The sequence below is a fragment of the Delphinus delphis genome, chromosome X, assembly GCF_949987515.2.
Source record: "Delphinus delphis chromosome X, mDelDel1.2, whole genome shotgun sequence".
Classification (NCBI taxonomy): Eukaryota; Metazoa; Chordata; class Mammalia; order Artiodactyla; family Delphinidae; genus Delphinus; species Delphinus delphis.
In genome coordinates this window covers 46192755-46217863 of record NC_082704.1, presented here as the reverse complement: position 1 = coordinate 46217863, position 25109 = coordinate 46192755, and the positions used below count along the sequence as shown (strand labels likewise).

The following is a 25109-nucleotide window of genomic DNA, read 5'->3' as shown; positions in this document are numbered from 1 at the left end:
ATGTGCTACTCCTTTTGTGGTCACTCCACATCCTAGGCAAACAGAGAAACACCCTGGTCCTCACCTGAAATTTCCTCTTCAACCTCTCCTACCCTCAATCCCGGAAAGTTTCCGAAATGCAAGTCATTTTGATTTATGTTTTGTTATTTCCTAGAATGATTGTCAGAGGGAATAAATTGGAATTGGGAATTACTTTCTTACTTGCTCCTATCTTATAAACTTTTATGAAATGTGCGGAAGGTGTGCTGGTAAATAGCAATTCACAACCTACTGCTGGTATTCCTGTGTCAGGTATTTAAAGTGGCTAGAGATAGTCCCAAATCCTGCCACACTTCCTCCACGCCCGTCAAATCAGGATAATTCCAGTAGCCGGTTCACTTTAATTTCTACAACGTCTTATAGAAATTCCAACCTGACAGTTAAGATACTAATTATCTTCCTAAAAGACATTCTCTACCCTCTTCTTCCTGAATAACAGAACTTGATTTTTTAAGGAAGTAAGCAGAGATCTCTTAATCTCAGAGTAGAGAGACCCCTAACCCAGCCCCAGTGGATAAACTAATTGCTCCAGTCACTTGAATTCTGTTTTCTTCCACAAGTGCTTTGTCTAGGATTGGGCCCAGAGTTGAGTGACTTCTGACCACTGGGATATAAATGGGAGTCCGGTGGGCTGTTTCTGGGAAGTATTTTGCTTGCTGGTAAAGGGGACAGGGCATAAGAAGAGGGCTTGCTGACACTGTCTCTTCCCTCTTCTTCCAGCCATAAACTAAAAAGACAAGCCTGCAGCTCTGTCAGCCATCTTACAACTATGAGATGACAATCATGAGGATAAAAAGCCAATAGAACAGGAATGAAAAGAAAGAGTTTGGCAGAAAAAGGCAAATACCACATCATATTCTCTCTTATATGTGGAATCCAAAAAAAAAAGCTGAACTCATAAAAACAGAGAGTGGAATGGTGGTTACTAGGGGTTGAGGGATGGGGGACTGGGAGAGATGTTGTTCAAGGGTACTCACTTGCAACTAGTAGATAAATAGGTCCTTAAGATCTAACATACAGTATAGGGATTACAGACAACAAACCTATACTATAAGCATTAAACGTGCTAAGAGACTAGATCTTAATTGTTCCCACCACTAAAAGAAATAATTATGTGACACAACAGAATGGCAATCATATTGCAATATAAATGTATCAAATCAATATGTTGTATGCCTTAAAATTACACAATGTTATATGTCAATTATATCCCAACAACAACAAAACAGAATCTGGGTCTTTGTTGAGCAGCTGAACCAATACTAGCAACTGCTTACCTGTAGACCAGCAGATCTCAAACTACTGTTCTCAGAACCCTTTCCAATTATACTCACTATTGAGGAATGTTAATTTCTTAGTTTCGATAAATGTGCTGTGGTTATGTAAGATGTTAATATTAGGGGAAGCTGGATAAAGGGTATACAGGAACTCTTTTATCTCTGCAACTCTTCTTTAAATCTATTTCAAAGTAAAAAGTTTAAAAAAAAATTATTGAAGACCCCCAAAAAGCTTTCACTTCAGTGAAATATATCTGTTGATATTTATCATGTTATAAATAAAAATGGAGTTTTAAAACAAATTTTAGTTATTAATTCATTTAAACACTAAAAGTAATATCTATTGCACATGACATAAGTAACATATTTTCATGAATGTTATATTTTCTGAAACAAAAGTAAATTTAGTGACAAGAGTAGCAATGTTTTATATGTCTGCAAATTTCTTTAATGTCCGGTATGATAGAAGACAGCTGGAATCTCATCTTCTGCATTCAATCTGTTATGATATATAGTTCTGGTTCGATATGAAGAAAATCTAGGCTCACACATGCATTCCTTTTGAAAAAAAATAAGTATTTCGATGGCCTTTCCAGATAATTGTAGACATTTCTCTTTGATACTTCACTGAAATTCAAGAAGTGGTAGCTCAAAAAAAAGTTCGTTGCAACATGGAATCAGAAACCATATCAATGAGCTTTTTATGCTCCCGCACATTAAAATCTATTTGTCTATGCTGCATTTTAATGAATCTTTTACCCACTCATATTTTGTAACATGATGTATTCATTTGTCATTTGGAAAATAACTGGTTCACTGAGTTTTATACAGGACTTCCAATTGCTGACACATTTCATTATAGAATATGAAAAAAATCATGTTTTTTTCTTAATACCACCATTGATCTCATCAGAAAAGTCTTTATGTTGGGAAGCTGACAAGCTCATGATGGCAGATGTAAGTTTTCCAAAACTCTAATTTTCACTTGAAAGCACAAATGTTATTATTGGTAACAAATACTTTGAGTTGTTTTCCTTAAAATGACAGGCTCACTTTGTTCATTTTCAAGAAAATATCTGCCAAATACCCAAGTCTGTGTAACCATACTTTACCTGTCAGTCATTCTTTCAAGTAAAAATGATGCTTCTTAAAAAAAGCAGCCAACTCAGCTCATTATTCAATTGTACAAACTCTTTTTTTGGAGACAACCATTCAACTCCAGTACTTAGCAGAAGTACTTCATGCAAACTCCCCATTTCATTCCATAGAATATTAAGAAGATGAATACTCAGGGGTGGAGAGTCAATAAAATTTGCATTCTTTACTGCTTCTTCAAGAGCATTCTAAAGTGAAACTGGCTTTTTTTTTTCTTCAAGTGCATGGCAATGAAGACTATAATGGCTACTACTAGTACAGTTTGGTACCACTCTGTTGATCTGTGCTAAGAAGTTAGCAGTTTTAGCTTCTGTTGCTTTAGCACCAACAGTGCAAATGTCAACAGAGTGGAAAAGGCAAATAATATCTCACCATTATTATTAAAATTGTTTTGATCTTGCAGAAACCTGAAAGGTCTCAGGAACCCACAGGGTTCCCTGGGCCACACTTCGAGAACTATAGTTAGACTTATGTGGGGAAAATAAACCCTTATTTGCTTTATCCTCTCTTAATTAGGTTTTCTGTTATCTGCAACTGAAAACATTCCTGATACATTCAACATAATATATTCTTGGCTATTCCTTTGAATTCAAAGCATCCATGCTTTCACTTCTTTTTCTTTTTTATCTTTATGTCTGTTTTACATGACTTTTTTTCAACTTTTTATTTTATATTGGAGTATAGTTGATTAACAATGCTGTGTTAGTTTCAGGTGTACAGCAAAGTGCCTCAGTTATACATATACATGTACCTATTCTTTTTGAAAGTCTTTTCCCTTTTAGATTGTTTCATAATATTGAGCAGAGTTCCCTGTGCTATACAGTAGTTCCTTGCTGGTTATCTATTTTATTTTATTTCACTTTATTTTATTTTGTTTTTTTGGCCTTGCCACATGGCATGCAGGATCCTAGTTCCCCAACCACTGATCGAACCCATGCCCCCTGCAGTGGAAGTGCAGAGTCTTAACCCCTGGACTGCTAGGGAAGTCCCCGGTTATCCGTTTTAAATATAGCAGTGTGTACGTGTCAATCCTAAACTCCCTAACTATCTCCCTAACTATCCCTCCCCCCGACCCTTTCCCCCTGGTAACCATAAGTTCACTCTCTAAGTCTGGCTTTCTCTTCTTCTTGAGGCAAAAAGGTTACCTTTTTGAGTTGAGTCTCTTCTTGTGTGGAGCCAGAGATAGTTCACTCCTCAACATCCTGTGGCTTTTTCCTGACTGGCCCATGAGGGCTATACTTCTCTAAGTACTGGAACAATGCTAGGAAACTCTCACACTGCATGTGGTCAGACAGCTTTGAAATATTTCCCATGACTTAATTTCTGGAATAGGAATCTTAAATGATTAAATTACTGAGCAGTAATTCTACTCATTTCCATAGTTGTAATTAGAGTATCTTCCTTGGCATTATTGCCTCAGTCTAGAGAAGCTGCTTGTCCCAAGAGAGTTGAGTCAGAAACAGGGACAAGCCATTGCCAAAAGTGTGGCCTGGAGACCTTGGCAACAGGTACATGGCACTTTTCAAGATGAAGGAGAAAGAGAAAAGACCTAGGAATAAAGATAAGCTTCTGGGAATTCCCTGGTGGTCCAGTGGTTAGGACTTCACGCTCTCACTGCCGAGGGCCTGGGTTCAATCCCTGGTCAATCCCACAAGCTGCGCAGCAAAAAAAAAAAAAGAAAAAAAGAGATAAGCTGCTCCCTGCTTCTATTTTGGGGACATATTGAAGCAAGAATGTTGGTTCCATTCTAATTTACTTTATAGTTTGGTAGTGGTAAAGAAAGTCACTTAGTATTCTAAATCCTCCTTCACTGCAATATGTAATTATAACACTTTACATTTGAATATGTTGTATGCAATAAAACCAGTAACATAGAGAAGGGTTTTGAGAGATTTGAGAACAGAAAAATAAAATTGACCACAATTTAGCCACAGGCTAAAGGTTAGGAAAAAACTTTTTAAAAAGTCTGATGTGTTAGTAATGGACAAATCGTATTTTATTTATTTATTTTTGGCCACACTGCACAGCATGTGGGATCTTAGTTCCCCAACCAGGGATTGAACCCGAGCCCCCTAGCAGTGGACGCACAGAGTCCTAACCACTGGACCACCAGGGAAGTCCCGAGAAATCATATTTTTAAAAATGCCTAAATTTAGTTGCATATATTTTTATCTAAAAGATATCATTTCTTAAGCCAGTCACAGAAAGACAAGTCCTGAATGATTCCACTTATATGAAGTAGTTTTAAAAAATTTTTACTGAAGTATAGTTCATGTACAATGTTGTGTTAGTTTCAGGTGTACAACAAAGTGATTCAGTTATACGTATACATGTATCCACTCTTTTTTAGATTCTTTTCCCATAGAGGTCATTACAGAATATTGAGTGGAGATCCCTGTGCTATACAGTAGGTCCTTATTAGTTATCTATTTTATATATAGTTGTGTATATATGTCAATCAGAATCTCCCAATTTATCCCTCCTCCCCCCTTTTCTTCCCTGTAAACCATAAGATTGTTTTCTACATCTGTAGTATGAAGTATTTAAAATAGTCAAATTCATAGAATCAAAGAGTGGAATGGTGATTGCCAGGGAGTGGTGGGAGGGAGAATTGGGGAATTACTAATCCATGGGTATAAAGTTTCAGTTAAGCAAGATGAATAAACTCTAGAGATCTGCTATACAGCATTGTACCTATAGTCAACAATAATGTATTATACACTTAAAAATTTGCTGAGTGTAGATCTTATGTTGTGTTCTTACCACAATAAAATATGATTTTTAAATAAATATGTAAAATAAAAGATATAATTTCTTACTAGGAGTATAAGGGGACTTCCTGAACTAATAAAGGGCATCTATGAAAAACTCACAGCTAATATCACATTTAATGGTGAAATACTGGATGTTTTCATCCCAAGATCAGGAACAAGACAAGGATGTCCATTCTTGCCATTTGTACTTAACATTGTACTGGAGGCTGTAGCCAGGGTAATAAAATAAGAAAAATAAATAAAAGGCATTCATATTGGAAGAAAAGGAGAAAAACTATCTTTACACATATATGACATGATCTCATATGTAGAAAATCCTAAGGAGTCTATTTTTTAAAAAACTATTAGAACTATTAGATCAGCAAGACTGCAGGAAACAAGATTAATATTAAAAAATTCAATTGTACTTCTATACACTTGCAGTAAAAAATCTGAAATGAAATGAAGAAAATTACTGAATTTACAATAGCATCAAAAACAGTAAACTACTTAGGAATAAATTTAACAAAATAAATTCAAAATTTAAACTCTGAAAACTACAAAACACTGTTGAAAGAAACTACAGAAGATGTAAATAAATGGAAAAACATCTCTTGATCTTTGATTGGAAGACTTAATATTGTGAAGATGTGATACTCCCCAAATTGATCTACATATTCTATGCAGTTCCTATCAGAATCCCAGCTGGCTTCTTTGTAGAAATTTATAAACTGATTCTAAAATTCGTATGAAATTGCAAGGGACTCAGAATAGCCAAAATCATCTTGAAAAAGAAGAAAAAATGTTGGAGGACTCATACTTCCAACTATCAAAACTGCTGTGAAACAACAGTAATCAAAAATTGTGGTACTGGTATAAGGATAGACATAGATCAATGGAATGGAATTGAGTGTCCAGAAATAAATCCATGTGTCTATCGTCAACTTATTTTCAATAAGGAAGCCAAAACCATTCAATCAGGAAAAAAATATTTTTAACAAATGGTGCTGGGACAAATGGATATCACATGCAAGAGAATGAAGTCGGAACCCTATCTCATATCATATACAAAAATTAATTCAAAATGGATCAGCAACCTAAATATAAGAGCTAAAACCATAGAACTCTTAGAAGAAAACACAGGGGTAAGTCTTGATGTCCTTGGATTTGGCAATAGATTCTTAGATATGAAATGTAAAGCACAATCAAGAAAAGAAAAAATAAATTATACTTCATCAAAATTAAAAACTTCTGCATCAAAGAACATTATCAAGAAAGTGAAAAGACAGCCTATAGAAGGGGAGAAAATATTTGCAAATCATATATCTGATAAGGGTCTAGTATCCAGAATATATAAAGAACTCTTACAAATCAACAGAAGACAAATAACCCAATTGAAAATGGGCAAAGGACTTAAACATTTCTCCAAATAAGGTGTAAAAATGGCCAATAAGTACATGAAAAGATCCTCATCATCATTAGTCATTAGGGAGATTCAAATCAAAGCCACAATGAAGTGCTTGTTCACAGCCAGTAGGATGGCTATAATTGAAAAAACAGACAGTAGCAAGTATTGGCAAGGATGTAGGGAAATTGGAATCCTTAGACATTGCTCCTGGGAATTTAAAATGGTTTAGCTGCTGCAGAAAAGTCTTTTCCCTCAAAAATTTAAACATAGAATTACTGTATGACCCTGAAATTCCATCCTTGGTTATATACCCAAAAGATTCAAAGCAGGTATTCAAACAAGTACATGTATTCTTATGTTCATTGCAGCACTATTCACAATAGCCAAAAAGTGGAAACAGCCCAAATATCCATCAATGGATGAATGGATAAACCAATTGTGGTGTATCCATATAATGAAATATTCATCCATAAAAAGGAGTGAAGTACTGACACATGCTACAATATGGATGAACCTTGAAAACATTATGCTAAGTGAAAGAAGCCAGTCACAAAAGACCACATATTATATGATTTAATTTATATTAAATGTCCAGAATAGGCAAATCTGGAGAAACAGTAGATTAGTGGTCACTTAGGGCTGGGGAGAATGAGAGGACAGAGGTGATAGCTAAAGCTATAGGGTTTTTTTGAGGTGAAGAAAATGTTCTAAAATTGACTGTGGTGACAATTGCACATCTCTGTCATTATACTAAAAAAGATTAGCATGTACATTTTCAAAAGGGTGAAGTATATGCTTTGTGAATTATGCCTCAATAACCCTATAAAATAAAAATGATATATTTTCCAGAAAAATACAAAAATGCAGTTCATATTTACTTTCTATTTCCTTAATGTCTCTCAAGCAAAACAGATTTTTTATCACTGTATTTGAGGGCACTTCTCTAACAATTCTTGTCAGCCTCCTTGTGCTTACCATCCTAATACAGAGAGCTAAGAAACTAGGAAACTACTCATGAAAAGAGCGCTTGGCAATGCTCATTACCAAAAAGTATTTGAACTTGGGACACAGTTGACAGCACTGAATAATCACAATATAGTGTGATAAGGGTTATAATGGTTGTATCTAGTAAGATAGAAGTTGGATAGGTAGATTGAGAAAAAGGCGTTGAAGATCACTATCTGATCCATGAGTCACAGAGGTCAAACATCATGGTTTGTATGGGAAGATTTCTGGGAGTTTCCATGGACTGAGTTAGCAGTGGGGCTGGAGGTGGTCAGTATATATGGACTAAGAGAAACAACCAAGATAACTGAAAACAGGAATCACTAGGTGATTTAATTGCAGGAAGTGATTTTCTTTCTTTCAGTGAATCTTACACTTGCCAGCATCTTAAAGAGGCTGCTTGTCATTTGAAAAGAAAATTACGGGAGTCCCAATTTTAATCTGTGTGTGATTCACAAAGAATAGACGTATCTTATACTCCAATAAAGATGTTAAAAAAAAAAGAATAGATGTATCTAACACACTAGTCGAATGAACCCAATAAGTGTATGAGTTCTGAGGAGCCTCTTGGAAGAACTCTTCCTCAGGGAAGAAGGATCTGGGAGTACAGTCTTAGTCTTCTAATGGGTGCAGTGATATTGAGCAGAAGATAGTGACTGTCATTTGTGTTGATCTCCTGATCCCAGCCCGAATATGACGCATAGTTAAGTCCTAAATTCTTAAGTCATTGGGGGTACAGGCAGAATTGCATGGGTTCCCTTATTAACAGAGAATAATGCTAGAGACATATAAGAACAAGGAATAGCAGCAGGTAGTCTGGTGGAGGCGCTGCTGCATTCGGTGGAAGCCACCTTGATCTGGAATACACGAGAGATCCCATGAAACCTTCCAGAAACACTTAGGGGAGGACCTTTGAAGAAACAGGAAGTCATGTGTCATGTAGATGGGGGCGTGAACAAATTGTTGGAGGTATTACTGTTTATGTCATACCCACAGGCTAGTGAGGACTGAAGAAATAGGAAACATGGACAAAGCTCCTAATCCTTCTGGAACAGTTAAACGCAATCTTAAGGTGGAAGTGACCGTTGACCCATGCTTTGAAGGAGTACAACGTGTTTACCACACTGAGAGAGGGTCCGAAGGGCATTTCAGATTAAAGCAGAGGGGATGTACAAATACACAGTTGCTCATTACGCCTATTCATGAGTTGTTTTCATGGACCAAATGTTTTCCATTTTGTGGCTATACGTGTACATACTTAGTGGGGATCCTGCCATTTGACCACAGTCACCACTGAGAGTAGCTCAACTATTTCCTATAACTGTTGGAATTCTTAAAATATTAGAACTTAAAGGAACCACAGATGCCATCTACTGTCACTCTTCCTCCCTGTCAAGTGCAAGGGATAATTGCAAAGCTATTAGCAAATTCCAAGGCTCTATAATCACCTTGCATGTATATACAACATCTGCTTGGTCATGTAAACTTAGAGGAGCTAAAAATTCCTATAAGATTTAGAAGGCTGAATGGATGCTAAAAATCTGGTCAGCAGGTCATTAAGTGTTTCTTTTGTTAATCGAATGGTCTAGTAATTCGACACACAATGGAAGGCAGAAAATTACCTCTAATTCTTTGAGGATCAGATAGCATTTATACTTATGAGACAAAAGAAAATGGCAGTGAGAATGTTAATGCTTAATTGTTCGTGGATCACATTGTTTAGCTCTAGCATCTAAATGTCATGATAGTGCTTACAAACTGAACACTGTGATTCTAATTTAAATTATTTTTGTGTCACTTTACAATATTTATTTCTTTCACATTGTCTCAAATAAGTGGTTGCATTTATTCATCAGGAAATATACGAAGCAGAATTCACTTTATATCTTTCAAATAACCTAGAGTAAGCCCTGAATACAGTACCAAATGTGATTTCTTTGAAAACCCAGGTCAAAAAAAAAAAAAGGGCAACTCTAAAATTCAGTAAACAGATTACAATAAAAATGTAACATTTCCATAGCTTTTGCTTTCCAATACAACTGTGGCATTTTTTCAGAGACTATAAATGAAAACATTGGTAACATATACAAAACTTTAATGTAGTCGACCCTTGAACAATTGGGGGTTAGGAGCACTGACCCTCCACGTAATTGAAAATCCACATATAACTTTATAGTTGGCCTCTGTATCCAAGGTTCCGCTTCTGGGGATCCAACCAAAGGTGGATGGTATGGTACTGTAGAAAAAATCCACATATAAGTGGACCCACACAGTTCAAACCCACGTTGTTGAAGGGTCAACCATACTTATATATGAAGGTATGTGCATTATATTTAACCTTTCCATTGTGAGATTATCAAAACCACATTGTTATCAAAATTAAACACTAGGGAAGGGTGGAAGGAAGAAAAAAATATTAAACACCAAAAAAAAGTTCTGTGCCAAAGCTAAAATAGTCTCTAATATTTCATTTTTAGTAACTTTAACTTTAAACAATGCATAGCTTCATAGTGTCATATTACCCAGATACTCTTTCATTATTGTCAGGCATTATAAGCGGTAAGATTACTTAAAATAAAATCTGTGTATTATGCACATTGCAGTAAAACTCTTAATTAGCACCACCTACACAAAAAATTGTTGGAAATGTAAAGTGTAAGGCCTTCCCCTTGAAGGATCTAGGATCTAGAAGAAAGGAGATACAAAATGTTCAACATATGACAGTACCCCTGTGTCAGATGAGTGTGACAGTCAATAACAGCTATAAGAATTCAGAGGAGGGCCTGAGATTCCTAGGTACATATGGCTTTGCAAGGCTAGAATTTCTAAAGTTTTCTTTATGCTGAGCAGTTTGGCTGCAGTTAGAGCTGAGATGTTATTTGTGAGACTATAGTGTATGGGTGATTGCCTCTTAACCCTGGGATGGTTAATTATATCAATTGCAATTGTTTCATACTACCATATATGACCATATATATTTCTAATGACAGTATTTTCCAAAAATATATATTTGGAGCAAAGTTTAACCTTTTTTTTTTTTTTTTTTTTTGGCTGTGTGACATGTGGGATCCTAGTTCCCTGAGCAGGGATCAAACCCGTGCCCCCTGCATTGGAAGCATGGAGTCTTAACCACTGAACTGCCAGAGAAGTCCTGGAGCAAAGTTTAAAGAAATTAAAATACCTAAATATCATATAGTCTTAATTTCTTAACAGCTGCACATCTTTTTTTCTCTCTGCTCTTTTTGGCACAAGGATTATCTTGAGCTGGTTATTTTTAAGAAACAGTAGACACAGGAAATGCTCTGAAAACTGAGTAGAAGTTACCCTTTTGTAAGAGAGATTTACATTTATAAGGAAAATCTCCATTTGTAAGGGTGTCTCCCTCTCTGTACCAGGAAGAGAAGGATGACTAAATCCCTAGAAACTCATCAACGGAGAAGGCAAGGCCTTAAATCTGTATAACAACCTTACCCTCATTAACTGTGTTTTCCTGGTCACCTCCCTTAACTGGTTGCCCACCCTCAGCACCTTCTTTAGCTTAAGATGGCATTTAAGGTGATGGCTTTGGTCATTTTGGAGAGTCACTCAGCTTTCCCATGTATACAAGAGATATACAGGTTATTAGACTTCTGTTTGTTTTTCTCCTGTTAATCTGTCTTTTTATTACAGGGGTGTCTCATCTAAGAACCTAGAAGGGTAAAGGGAAAATTGTTTTTCCTCCCCCATGGTACTTTTCTTGAAAAACTGGTTTTCTCTTAGTTCCATACAACAATTCATTGATTTACTAACCAGCCCCTCTCAGTCTCTTTGAAAACAAGCAGGACACTGTGAGTCCTCCCAGTACAAAAGCATTTTCATGTCCCCCAATCCTTGTTTGAAGGAAAAAGGCTTTCAGCCTCTTAGACTTTCCCTGAGTTCCAAAGGGCAGTTATAATTAGAGGAGTGAGGGAATGCAGAATAAAACAATAGTGCAGCAATGGAGCAGGGTCCTGGTTCCTCCTGGGGGATCTGCATAATTATCTGATACATATCTCTGAGTTCTTCTACAGGAACTAAGGCCCCCACCCAGGTGGAGGATGGTAACTTCAGGCTGAGCATAAGCCATGGACCCCAGACTGACTGGAACCAGAAGGCTGATGATTGAGATTCCTGGAACACCACCCTGTTACCTCCCCACCAACCAGTCAGAAGAAAGTCACATATCTTGCAGCCATACCCCCAAATTTTGCCTATAAAAACTGTTCCTTAAAAACCATCTGGGTCCCCCCCTCCAAAAAAAAAAACATCTGAGAATTCGGGCCTTTTGAGTACAAGCCACCCGTTCTCCCTGCTTGGCCCTGCAATAAACCTTTCTCTGCTCCAAACTCCAACATTTGGTTTGCTTGGCTTCACTGTGCATCTGGCACACAAACCTGAGTTAGACTACATCTTTGCTTGTAGGAAAAAATCTGCCTGTTATTAAAATAAATATGACTTGACAGACACAATAAGAAAAATGATAACCAGATACAATCTTATCCTTTTTTCTGTAATAACTGTGTTCTTCCAATCATAAGGAAGTCATTTTTCTTTTACTTCACTAATTCAACAAGCATTTACTGGGCACTTACTATGCACCTGGCACTATACTAGATACCAAGGATACAAAAAGGAAAAGGAAAAAAGTCTCCTTGATCATATATGCAAATAATTGCAACAGAATGGGGATAAACAGAAATGTTCAAACACCATACTATGGCCTCCAAGGCCCTTGCTTATCTTTCTAATCTCTTCTTGGCCACTATGTTCCTGCCACACTGGCCTTCTCTTTATTTCAAATACACTAAGTTCCTTTTCACCTCAGGCCTTTGCACTTATTTCCTCTTCCTGCACTGTTTTTTTCCCTACATTCATCAGCTGGCTAAGTCCTATTCACCTGGCAGTAATCAATGTGAATATCATTTCCTCACAAAAACTTTATCCCCTCAGATGAGGTTTTATCCTGTTGTATACTCTCAGTGCCCCCTGTAATTTTAAATTTTAGCTCTTGCAAACTAAAGAATGTCGCTCCACATCTGGTTCTACAAGAATGAAGTCACTAGCCACTGCAGTCACTGACCTTCAACACACCCTGAAAGGAGTTCAGGGTGGAGATCAAGAATGAGACACCCTCTGCTTTGTGAAAATCTGGCAGAACCGGCCTTCAGATAGTTAGATATTTTCAGGAGAAAATTTTATGAACCCAATTTCTTGCATCTTCTCATACCTAGAAAAGCTCTAAAATTATTAATGGAGGCATCTGCTCCTTGTGACTAGCAGCAACCTTCTACCAAGATGTGTGTGCTTGATTGCACATATCTCTTTCTCCAAAATCACTTATATACTGACCTCCCCCTCTACCTCTTCAGAGCAGTTCCTCAGAGCTATCTGAGAGTCTGTCTCCTGGGCTAAAGTCCTCAGTAAGCCCCAAATACACCTGAACTCACAGCTCTCATGTTGTGCTTTTTTTTTTCAGTCTACACCCAAATCTCATTGCAATTAAATAATTATCCATGTAATTGGTTATTGTCTGTATCTTCCACTAAACTAGACTATAAGCTTAATGAAGGCAGAACTACATCAGTGTTGTTCAGTAGTATATTCCTAATGGCCAGCACAGGGCCTGGAATATAGAAGTTTCTCAATGAACATTTGTGGAAGGAAGAGAGAACTAAAGGAGAAAGGAAGATGGAGAGGAAGGGAAGGAGGGGGGGGGAGGGAGGAAGGAAGGAAGGAAGACAAGAAGACTGAATGTGCACTAAGAAGAGAGTGGCTTATCCCTGTTTATGGGAGTCAGAGGCACTAATTTTTGAGGTTTCTCTTTTCATCAGAGTTACTTATTCTTAGTTTCTTAAACACCCCCTTTCTTTTTTTTTTAATTTTTATTGAAGTATAGTTGATTTACAATGTTGTGTTAATTTCTGCTGTAGAGCAAAGTGACTCAGTTATATGCATATATGCATTCTTTTTATATTCTTTTCCATTATGGTTTCTCCCAGGATATTGAATATAGTTCCCTGTGCTATACAGTAGGACCTTGTTTTTTATCCATTTTATATATAATAGTTTGCATCTACTAATCCCAAACTCTCAATCCATCTCTCCCCCATTCTCCCTCTCCCTTGGCAACCACAAATCTGTTCTCTATGTCAGTGAGTCTGTTTCTGTTTCGTAGATAGGTTCATTTGTGGCATACTTTACATTCCACATATAAGTAATATCATATGGTATTTGTCTTTCTCTTTCTGACTTCACTTAGTATGATAATCTCTAGTTGCTGCAAATGGCATTATTTAATTCTTTTTTATGGCTAAGTAGTATTCCAGTGTGTGTGTGTGTGTGTGTGTGTGTGTGTGTGTGTGTGTGTGTACCACATCTTCTTTATCCATTCATTTGTCAATGGACATTTAGGTTGTTTTCATGTCTTGGCTATTGTGTATAGTGCTGCTATGAACATAGAGGTGCATGTATCTTTTTGAATTATGGTTTTGTCCAGATATATGTCCAGGAGTGTTCATCACCCCTTTCTAATAATTTGTATCTCTACATTCCAGACCAGGAAGCTGTGCTAGCTCCAACCACTTTCTGACAATGACTGTACCACTAGCATGAAGTTTTAAAGTGATCTCAATACAATACAACCCCAGTGGTTTTAATATGGGGCCTGCTGAATGCAATTCCATACTCATCCCAAACTCCTTCCTTCTTTAGTTAAATCTTTTGTGTTATATCTGCATTTGTGTCTGTACCTCTATCTTGGTGATGCAGAAAGTAGAAATGAAACATCAAAAATTAGATCCTTTAGGTCATCTGTAAAGCACTTTTTCACATAATCTGCCCTCCATTCCCACAGGTAATTATGAATTGCTGGTAGAAAGTTATTGCCATCAGTCTTAGAGAGATTAATATGAGCAAAACTAACAGTTCCCTTCTCTCCTACTTAATGACTGCAGTCAGAGGTTTCTTACATTAATATAAAAGAGAAGGCAGACAAGATGAAATCGGTCTTCTTAGAAGCTTCAACAGCAATCTAGTCTCTTTCAAATATGAAACAGCAACTCCCCTCTCCATACTTCAAAAAATTAATATAGCATTTGAAATTATCTTTTCATTCTACTTTTATTATAATGCTCCAATTTTAAGTTACTATAGTAACCATTTTGGATTTGAGTGAAAAATTCATTGTTGTCACTTTAATTGTTTGTTTTTTGTTTTCTACTCTAGCTACATTGGAGTTTAAAAATGGAAAATAGATTTATCTTGTACTATTCTCTAAATATTATGGAGCACAAAGACAATTCAGACAATGATTCTGTATGACTATTATTGGAACTATCTGTTTATATACCATTGATGTCTGTTTTAGAAACATTAGATATTGTACTAAGGTAGACCACTGTTCGGTATAATTAAATAAAAGAGTGTGAATAACTAATATTCAACACTCCACTAAAAAGCATACAACATGCAACTACTTCTGTGATACTTAATTATTAAAGAACATTTATTTGTTACTTATATTGAGGAATATAAAGATGGTGGTCATGATATTTACATCATAACACAATGTGTGCTTTAGGAGAGAGGACCCCATAATGGATTACTCTGATTTTGTCATAATATTCATCAGAATTACCAATTAATGTAAGTTGTCCATGTCTGATTATTTTTTAAATTTCCTAAACGCCTAATTATCTTCAACTGTTTTACTGGTTATTGCCCTTAAAAAACTGTTTGCGGACTTTGGGTCCAACATCTTAGCAAGGCGGCAGTGGTAGCAGCTGCTCTTTGAGTTTCGCTATGCTGCCCAAGGATGACAAAAAGAAGAAAGATGCCAGAAAGTCGGATAAGAAAGACAAAGCCCAGGGAACAAATCTGGGGGCAAGGCCAAAAAGAAGACATGGTCCAAAGGCAAAGTTCGGGAGAAGCTCAATAATGTAGGCTTGTTTGACAAAGCAACATATGACAAACTCTGTAAGGAAGTTCCCAAATATAAGTTTATAATCCCAGCTGTGGTCTCTGGGAAACAAGATTTGTGGTTCCTTCACCAGGGTAGCCCTTCAGGAGCTCCTTAGTAAAGGACTTCTGAAACTGGTTTCAAAGTACAGAGCTCAAGTAATTTACACCAGAAACACCAAGGGTGGAGATGCCCCAGCTGCTGGTGAAGATGCAGAACAGGTCCCACCAACTGTCCATTTTGAAAAATAAAACTGTATTAAATCAAAAACAATCATTTGTGGAGATTCCACAAGGCTTGTAATAAGTGTGCTTTCCTCCTTCTGGCTGTGTTTTTGGGGCTCTACAAGTCAGAGATCACATCAAACCAAATTCACTGACCATCTATGCTATATGATCCTAGGGTACAAATCTGTATGAGGGCAGGTGTTCTCAGGTTTATTTTACCCCCCTTCCTTTCCCTTTTCCTGCTCTGCTTAGGTCCAGAGAAGCCTTCTCTCTGGGTCTGTGGGGTTGGTAGGATCAGAAAGTGACCAATTAGTTGTGGTTCATCTTAATCCTCACCCTTACCCCTCCAATGTCTTCAAGGCAAAAGCAACTTCGGCACTCAAATAGTCCTCTGGCCTCTTTGGTCAAGCTTCTCCTCAAAATGGGTCTGCTAGGGCTGCATAATCTTTACAACTCCTCAGTGTTTTTTTTTTTTAGGGTTAGTTTTGTAATGCAGATTTATTTATTTATTTATTTATTTTGGGCCACACCAAGCGGCTTGAGGGATCTCAGTTCCCCAACCAGGGATTGAACCCAGGCCATGGCAGTGAAAACCTGAAATCCTAACCACTAGGCCAACAGGGAACTCCCACAACGCCTCAGTGCTTTTAAGGTGATTTATTCAGAGTTGTTTTCAGCCAGAGAGTTTGATTCAAATAACCCACTACCTAACCTGCCCTTATGGGGAATAGCTATTATATTTTTATTGTATGAAATTTTGCATTTGTGTTTAACAACTGTGATACTTGCTTTTAGGAACTTCACAGTGCAATAAGATGAAGGAAATGTAGTCGCACAGTTTTTGTTTTGAGAGATTAGTAACCATATGGAAGACTGCTCTGTCACAGACTTTTGGGGGAAAAAGGTGTGAGACTTTTGATGGATTGTCCCATTAACATTATGAAACTGAAGAGCCCATTTTGCTTGATGACAATTGTTCTTTCCTCAAGGGGTAACTTCAACTGGTTGGCCAATAAGTTGCATCCTTGCCTTGAAGAAATAACCACCAAAGGAAAATCACTCCTAGCTGGATTCCCAACCACCTCCAACTGGTCCTGAGCTGCCCTGTAGTGGCCAAGGTCCAGCCTCGTGAGGGGAAGCTGTGAGGGCAGCTAGTTGATTCAGACTGTAGAGACAGCATTTAGTCAACAGCCTTGTCTCTCATACCCTGATGCCTTAGAACTCCAACGTATGTCTGTGAAAATGAAGGCAGATTCCTGACTCCGGCTACGGATAAGTGGATAACCTTGGGCCAAGTTTGTGACTTCATAACTTTTTAACAACAGCTCCATTTATGGCTTAGTGCTTAACTAGCCAGGACAATGGATTTGATTCCTGAAAGGCCAAATCAATAACATTGGATACCACAGCTTTGAGGGCAGGATTATGGTGAAAGTGATATTTTAGATCTTACAGAGGAAAACTAAGTTCACATTTACTAAAAACACAATTTAGGTATTAACATACTTCCTAATATACACTTAAAACTTGTCTAAATTACCCAAGATTAACCAAAAGGAAGAATAGAAATGCATTGTAAATATGAAAAAACACTAAACTTAAAATCACAATATCATGCTATTCTTCTTTTAGCATATTAAAATAGAGGTCATCTGAAATTCATTGAGTATTAACTCATAGTTTTTGCATAAACATAAATAGCATATTTTACCTAAGACACTGGAGTTTTTATAAAAATAATTAGTCCATTAAAATTAGTTCAGTGCCTTTAGAAATGAATAGGCTAAAATGCAAAGCAAGATCTATTTATCCAAGAACAAATTGAACCAAGATTTTAATTTATTTGTTAGTGAAACAAAATTGTTAATCTTCTATTAAAAATTATTTGTATTTGTATAATATCCCATGGTTTATAAAGTACTTACACACCCAACATCTTATTTAATCCTCTCAACAGCCCTGTGAGGTAAGCATTATCACCACTTTACAGATTAAAAAACAAACTCAAGACTCATTTAGAATATAGGTCTTCCTAAGTTCACAGAGTGAATCAGTGGCAAATAAGTCTTAAATTCAGTCATCTGACTTACAATCCAGTGCTTTTTCCACTAAGTTGACAATTTATATTTTTCTCATCATTGTAGAATCACTACTAGTTTCATCCTAGGAAAAAGACCAATCCTTAAAACTCTAGGCCATGTGTGCAGATAAACAATGAATAAGGACAAATTCATGAACTTTCAGTTCAGGTTTGTCAATCAAAAGATTCTGGGCTTCCCTGGTGGTGCAGTGATTGAGAGTCCGCCTGCCGATGCAGGGGATACGGGTTCGTGCCCCGGTCCGGGAAGATCCCACATGCCGCGGAGCGGCTGGGCCCGTGAGCCATGGCCGCTGAGCCTGCGCGTCCGGAGCCTGTGCTCCGCAACAAGAGGCCACAACAGTGAGAGGCCCGTGTACCGCAAAAAAAAAAAAAAAGATTCTGTAACTACATACAGAGGCATTCCCCAATGATGAACTCGATGCCTAGAAAATACTCCCCAAGTCTAAATGAACAATCTTTCAACTGTTTAATAAGGGAATTTCACCTTCTAACAAAAAGATTTTTTCCCTCCTTACGAGTAAAGTTAAATCCTAACTCAAGGCCAAATAAATAGTTAAATTATTTTTCTCATCCTTTAACCTAGAAGTTGCTTTTCTTAGCTAAATTCACGGAAGCAGTCTACATATTTTAAGAATTTTCATTTAGTGTTACATCGACTTTCACCTTTACTTTACGGCTGAAACTTTGAACAAGTGCCAATAAATCATGACTGAGATGAAACCGAGCAAGATCCTTAGAAGCAGAATAATCAAGACATATGCATTTGAGAAACCAGTAAAGTAAATGTCCCTTCAATTCTGTATGTATTAAATTTATATTCATTCTGCTTAAAATTATTTAAGACTTGCATTTGATATAATTCCTAAGTCACTAGTGCTTAAGATATCATACGATTTTTGAGGAAATATGTAAACATTATGTAAATATTGATCTATAAACTACACATATTTGTAAGAACTTCTCAATACAGTTAACAATTCTGTTAAATCCCAGTGCTTCTATTTTTTTATACAAACTATAACTTTCCAATGACAGATCTCTATTCTCAATATATTCATTAACAATTTGAGACATTTCATATTTGTAAATTAAAAGTTAATTTTACAGTACATATTCCAAGTTAGCAGACCAAAAGGAATATTTTTCTCTAATTGACATTGAAACAAATGATTAGCATGCCACAGTACTTGTCCAACTCTTTTATATTCATTAATTATTCAGGATTAATTCTGCAAAAATCCAGAGAATGCTTATGACAATGAGTTTTTAAGATACACAACTGTTCTAGGATATAAGAAATGTTCATGAATTTATCATGTGTTGAAATATACTATGAAGATCTCAACTGCTAGAAATGTCTCCTACCTTTTTAAAAATATAATTACTAAATATTGGTGGAGAACACACATTAACATTCGCCAATTAAAACTCAATTACAATTTTCTGAACTATTAAGATTTATTAACCTTGTGCAAGGTTATATACAAATTATTCAGATGCTTTTAATTTGTGAAGTACTTTAAATACGTTACTTACTTCACATGCATTGTCTCATCTGGTCCTGTCAACAATCCTGGGAGATAGGGGGAGCAATTAGTAAGCCCACTGTAAAGGAAGAGAAGACATGCCCATATTAGAAGCCAAGCAGAGGAAGTGTCAACACTATGCCAGGTACAGTACTAGATGCTGAGGATATAATGAACGAGCTGCATAATCAGAAAGCTTCTGATATAGCAGAGAAGACACACAAGCATTAAGAATGAGCTGTGATGAACACTCTAATGGGGAAATCAAAGATGCTATGGAAGCTCAGAAAAGGGCAACCTAACTTCGCCTTAGAGGAGTCAGGAAAGTGTCCTTGAAAGAAGATATATTTGGCAGGCACAAAATCAGAAACTTCCTTGCAAGATATGCTCAATGGCTTGTATCTTATTGTGAAGGCTGTGGGAGCAGTGGGAGAAAAATGAGGGGAAATGCTGGAAACATAGGTCTGAGATAGAAAAAAATTTTTTAAATTATACTAGCATTCATTAACCACTTAATGGGGGGGGCAGGAATTGCGATGAATCTATTTCTGCAATCTATATTTTATTAAATCTTCACATTAACCCTAGGAGTTAGTTACTAATGGTATTGATATTGGTGTTACTGTTACTATTATTATTTCTAGTAGCAGTAGTAATAGTCTAAATTGTTGACGATTACTTAAATACCACATAACAAGTCACTATACAGCAAACATGGTAAAATCCCATTTTATATAAAATGAAAGAGAAAATGTCACGCAAATGGCTAACGCTCAAAAAAGTAATGAGGTGATTGTTATGGATTGATTTGTGTCTCCCCCAAATTCATGGTTTGAAGCACTAACTCCCACTGTGACTGTATTTGGAGATAAGGCCTTTAAGGAGGTAAATGAGGTCCTAGGGCCTCATCCAGTCTGACTGGCATCCTTCAAAGAAAAGGAAGAAACACCAGGAATATGGATGCACAAAGAAAAGGCCATGTGAGGACATGAGAAGATGGCCATCCACAAGCCCAGGAGAGAGGTCTCAGGAGAAACCAAACCTGCTGACACCTCGATCTTGGACTTCTAGCCTCCAGAACAGTAAGAAATACATTTCTTTCGTTTAAGACACCCGGTCTGTGGGATTTTGTTATGGTGGCCTGTTGCGCTGTACCCCGCAGTCCTGCAATCCTTGCAACTGCCCAGTTGTGAGACCGAAGGAAGAACCCGGAGCCAGTGACAGAGACATCAGTGATTTGTTGGACAGGGTATCTTACAAGTCAGAGGCAAAGGTCCTGGAGCCACACCCCACACCCCACCCTGTATGGGTGTACGGCCAAGGGCAGGCAGGACACAGCAGCAATCTTTGCTACACAGGGGCGGGGAGGAGGAAGCTATCAGTTATAGGGGCAATGACTTCAGAAGAGCTCCCTCCTTGCCAGGGCGACTGGGGCAAGGGCTGCTGTTTTCCTATTGATGACAGAATATACTGGAGCCTTTCTGGTCCAGGGCTAGAAAAATTGTTAGCTGGGGGTTGGGCCAATCACACAGGTAGTTACTGATTAAAACTTTCAGCCTAGGAGGGGGAGGCAATCATGCTCAGAAGGGTGAGGTGGGGCCAGGTAGAGTAAGGGATGCACAGAGAGCAAGAGAGCAGCCATTTTATGGGGCTTGAACATACCTGGCCCGAGCAGACCAATACAGTTATATTATTTATTTTCAACCAAGTCATCATATTGACCAAACTACTTTCAGCAAAAAGAAATTGTTTTGGTTTGGGGTAACATTTTGCTTATCTGTTTGCTTTGGTTTTTAATGAGAGGAGGGTGGACACTCTTCCCTAAGCTTCAGTAGAGTGTGATCCCACTGGTGCAGTTGTGGGAGCAAAGGGAACCAAACCTCTGTCCAAGGCAAGACAGCATAGTAAAGCAAGGGACCATCAGATCCTGGTTGGCACCAAGGTGGGGGATAGACATTGGTCATTGGCAAGAATCAGATCTGAGTTCCATATAGGAGGCACAAGATGGAGGGAGTAGGTTGAGAAGGTAAAGTTTGGTGAGATTGCCTGAAGCAAAAACCTACATAGGGGATATTTTATAAAGAATCAGCTATTGAGCCTGTGGGCTAGTAGAGGCCTTAAAAAAATTGTCTGGAAAAAAACATGAGAATCCTTTCTGAGGAAGGAAGGAAGGAAGGAAGGAAGAGAGGGAGGGAGGGAGGGAGGGAGGGAGGAAGGAAGGGAGGAAGGGAGGAAGGGAGGGAGGGTTATTGTGATAACACATTTGAATTATCTATCCATAATTATTAGCTATCAACTGAAATGTAAAGAAAAGCTAAGATTGTTACTCATTACTTCACATTCTGCCCCAAGCTGCCACAGACAATATTTCAGATACTCTTACTTAACTGCATATTTATCCAACCAGAATGCCCCTGCATCTCAGACCCGTCTCCAGTTATATTATATAGTTACATCAATGGTCTTGATATTTTTTTGTCCATTGTTTTTTTCTTTTGCAATAAGGGCATAAGTATGGGGATTAAAAGCCCAGGTTCTGTAAACAAACTGCGAGGATTCATATCCAGAATCTATTAATACTTTTATTTAGCTGTATAACCTTGGGCAAGTTACTTAAACTCTCTGTGCCTCAGTTTCTGAGCAAACGTTTTTGTGAGGTTTAAAGGAGTTAATACATATAAAACACTTAAATTCATGCCACACACATGGTAATGCTCTATAATTCTTGGCTCTTATGACTGTTAATTGTGACATTAAACTGTGAAAGAGAGTTTAGCAAAGGAAGACTGGCGTTGCTCAACCACATTCTATTTTACTAGAATGCTTTTTTTTTCAGTGATAAAACATAATCTAGTATGATTTTGTTTCTGTTTTTTTCATTTTAATAATATAATATTGCATCCTAATTATAAAGCATAAAAAACATAGAAATAAAAATATAATACATACTAATATAACTATAAATAGCTAATATAAAATTATAGAATGTTTTGAAATACTATCAAGGATTTTTTAAAAATTAAAATAGTAAGTAGCTCCTATACTCAAAATAACCACTGTAATTTTTTTTTCAATTTTCCATGAATTCTTAAAACTATTGTACAAATTTTAAATCATGAGACGATATAAGTATTATTTTTAACTTGCAATGTAGTAGGAAGCTTTTCTGTCATAAAATATGATCTGTGAATGTAATTTATCTTAACATCTTTATTGGAGTATAAATGCTTTACAGTGTTGTGTTAGTTTCTGCTGTATAACAAAGTGAATTAGCTATATGTATACATATATCCCCATATCACATTCCTCTTGCATCTCCCTCCCACCCTCCCTATCCCACCCCTCTAGGTGTTCACAAAGGACCGAGCTGATCTCCCCGTGCTATGCAGCTGCTTCCCACTAACTATCTATTTTACATTTGGTAGTGTATATATGCCCATGCCACTCTCTCACTTTGTCACAGCTTACCCTTCTCCTTCCCCGTGTCCTCAAGTCCATTGTCTAGTAGGTCTACATCTTTATTCCTGTCTTACCCCTAGGTTCTTCATGACACTTTTTTTCCTTAAATTCCATATATATCTGTTAGCATACGGTATTTGTCTTTCTCTTTCTGACTTACTTCACTCTGTATGACAGACTCTAGGTCCATCCACCTCACTACAAATAACTCAATTTCGTTTCTTTTTATGGCTGAGTAATATTCCATTGTATATATGTGCCACATCTTCTTTATCCACTCATCTGTCAAGGGCCACTTAGGTTGATTTCATGTCCTGGCTATTGTAAATAGTGCTGCAGTGAACATTGTGGTACATGACTCTTTTTGAATTATGGTTTTCTCAGGGTAGATGCCCAGTAGGGGGATTGCTGGGTCATATGGTAGTTCTATTTTTAGTTTTCTAAGGAACCTCCATACTGTTCTCCAGAGTGGCTGCATCAATTTACATTCCCAACAACAGTGCAAGAGGGTTCCCCTTCCTCCACACCCTCTCCAGCATTTATTGCTTGCAGATCTTTTGATGATGGCCATTCTGACCGGTATGAGGTAATACCTAATTGTAGTTTTGATTTGCACTTCTCTAATTAGTGATGTTGAGAAGCTTATCATGTGTTTGTTGGAAATCTGTAATTCATCTTTGAAGAAATATCTATTTAGGTCTTCTGCCCATCTTTGGATTGGGTTGTTTGTTTTTCAGATATTGAGCTGCATGAGCTGCTTGTATATTTTGGAGATTAATCCTCTGTCAGTTGCTTCATGTGCAAATATTTTCTCCCATTCTGAGGACAGTCTCTTCATCTTTTTTATGGTTTCCTTTGCTGTGAAAAAGCTTTTAAGTTTCATTAGGTACCATTTGGTTATTTTTGTTTTTCATTTCATTTCCATTTCTCTAGGAGTGGGTCAAAAAGGATCTTGCTGTGATTTATGTCATAGAGTGTTCTACCTGTTTTCCTTTAAGAGTTTTGTAGTGTCTGGCCTTACATTTAGGTCTTTAATCGATTTTGAGTTTATTTTTGTGTATGGTGTTAGGAAGTGTTCTAGTTTCATTCTCTTACATGTAGCTGTCCAGTTTTCCCAGCACAACTTATTGAAGAGGCTGTCTTTTCTCCATTGTATACTCTTGCCTCCTTCATCAAAGATAAGGGGACGAGATGTGTGTGGGTTTATCTCTGGGATTTCTATCCCACTCCATTGATCAATATTTCTGTGTTTGTGCCAGTACCATACTGTCTTGATTACTATAGCTTTCTAATATAGTCTGAAGTCAGGGAGCCTGTTTCTTCCCACTCCGTTTTTCTTTCTTAAGATTGTTTTGGTTATTCAGGGTCTTCTGGGTATCCCTACAAACTGTGCAATTTTTTGTTCTCGTTCTGTGAAAAATGCCATTGGTAGTTTAATAGGGACTGCATTGCATCTGTAGATTGCTTTGCGTAGTAGAGTCATTTTCACAATGTTGATACTTCCAATCCAAGAACATGGTATATCTCTCCATCTGTTTGTATCATCTTTAATTCTTTCATCAGTGTCTTATAGTTTTCTGCATACAGGTCTTTTGTCTCCTTAGGTAGGTTTATTCCTAGGTATTTTATTATTTTTGTTGCAGTGGTAAATGGGAGGGTTTCCTTAATTTCTCTTTCAGATTTTTCTTCATTAGTGTATAGGAATAAAAGAAATTTCTGTGCATTAATTTTATATCGTGCTACTCAACCGAATTCACTGATTAGCTCTAGTAGTTCTCTGTAGCATCTTTAGGTTTCTTTAATGTAAAGTATCATGTCATCTGCAAACAGTGACAGTTTTATTTCTTTTATCAATTGGATTCTTTTTATATCTTTTTCTTCTCTGACTGCTGTGGCTAAAACGTTCAAAACTATGTTGAATAATAATGGTGAGAGTGACCAACCTTGTCTTGTTCCTGATCTTAGGGGAAATGGTTTCAGTTTTTCACCATTGAGAACAATGTTGGCTGTGGGTTTGTCATATATGGCCTTTATTATGTTGAGGTAGATTCTCTCTATGTCTACTTTCTGGAGAGTTTTTATCATACATGGGTGTTGAATTTTGTCAAAAGTTTTTTCTGAATCTATTGAGATGATCATATGGTTTTTCTTCTTCAATTTGTTAATATGGTGTATCACATTGAT

The 25109-nt window shown here is 37.1% G+C and overlaps 1 long non-coding RNA gene and 1 pseudogene across 1 annotated transcript in view; one reads left to right on the top strand and one right to left on the bottom strand.

Moving 5' to 3' along the window:
• Window positions 1-15455: 15455 nt before the first annotated feature.
• On the top strand, window positions 15456-15863 carry LOC132418134 (small ribosomal subunit protein eS25-like; annotated as a pseudogene).
• A 5693-nt stretch (window positions 15864-21556) lies between these two features.
• Window positions 21557-25109, bottom strand: part of LOC132418802 (uncharacterized) — a 158604-nt gene continuing 155051 nt past the window's right edge. Inside the window, exon 3 of the long non-coding RNA XR_009518039.1 lies at window positions 21557-21621. This is a non-coding gene — a long non-coding RNA (uncharacterized lncRNA). The remainder of the gene's footprint in view (window positions 21622-25109) is intronic.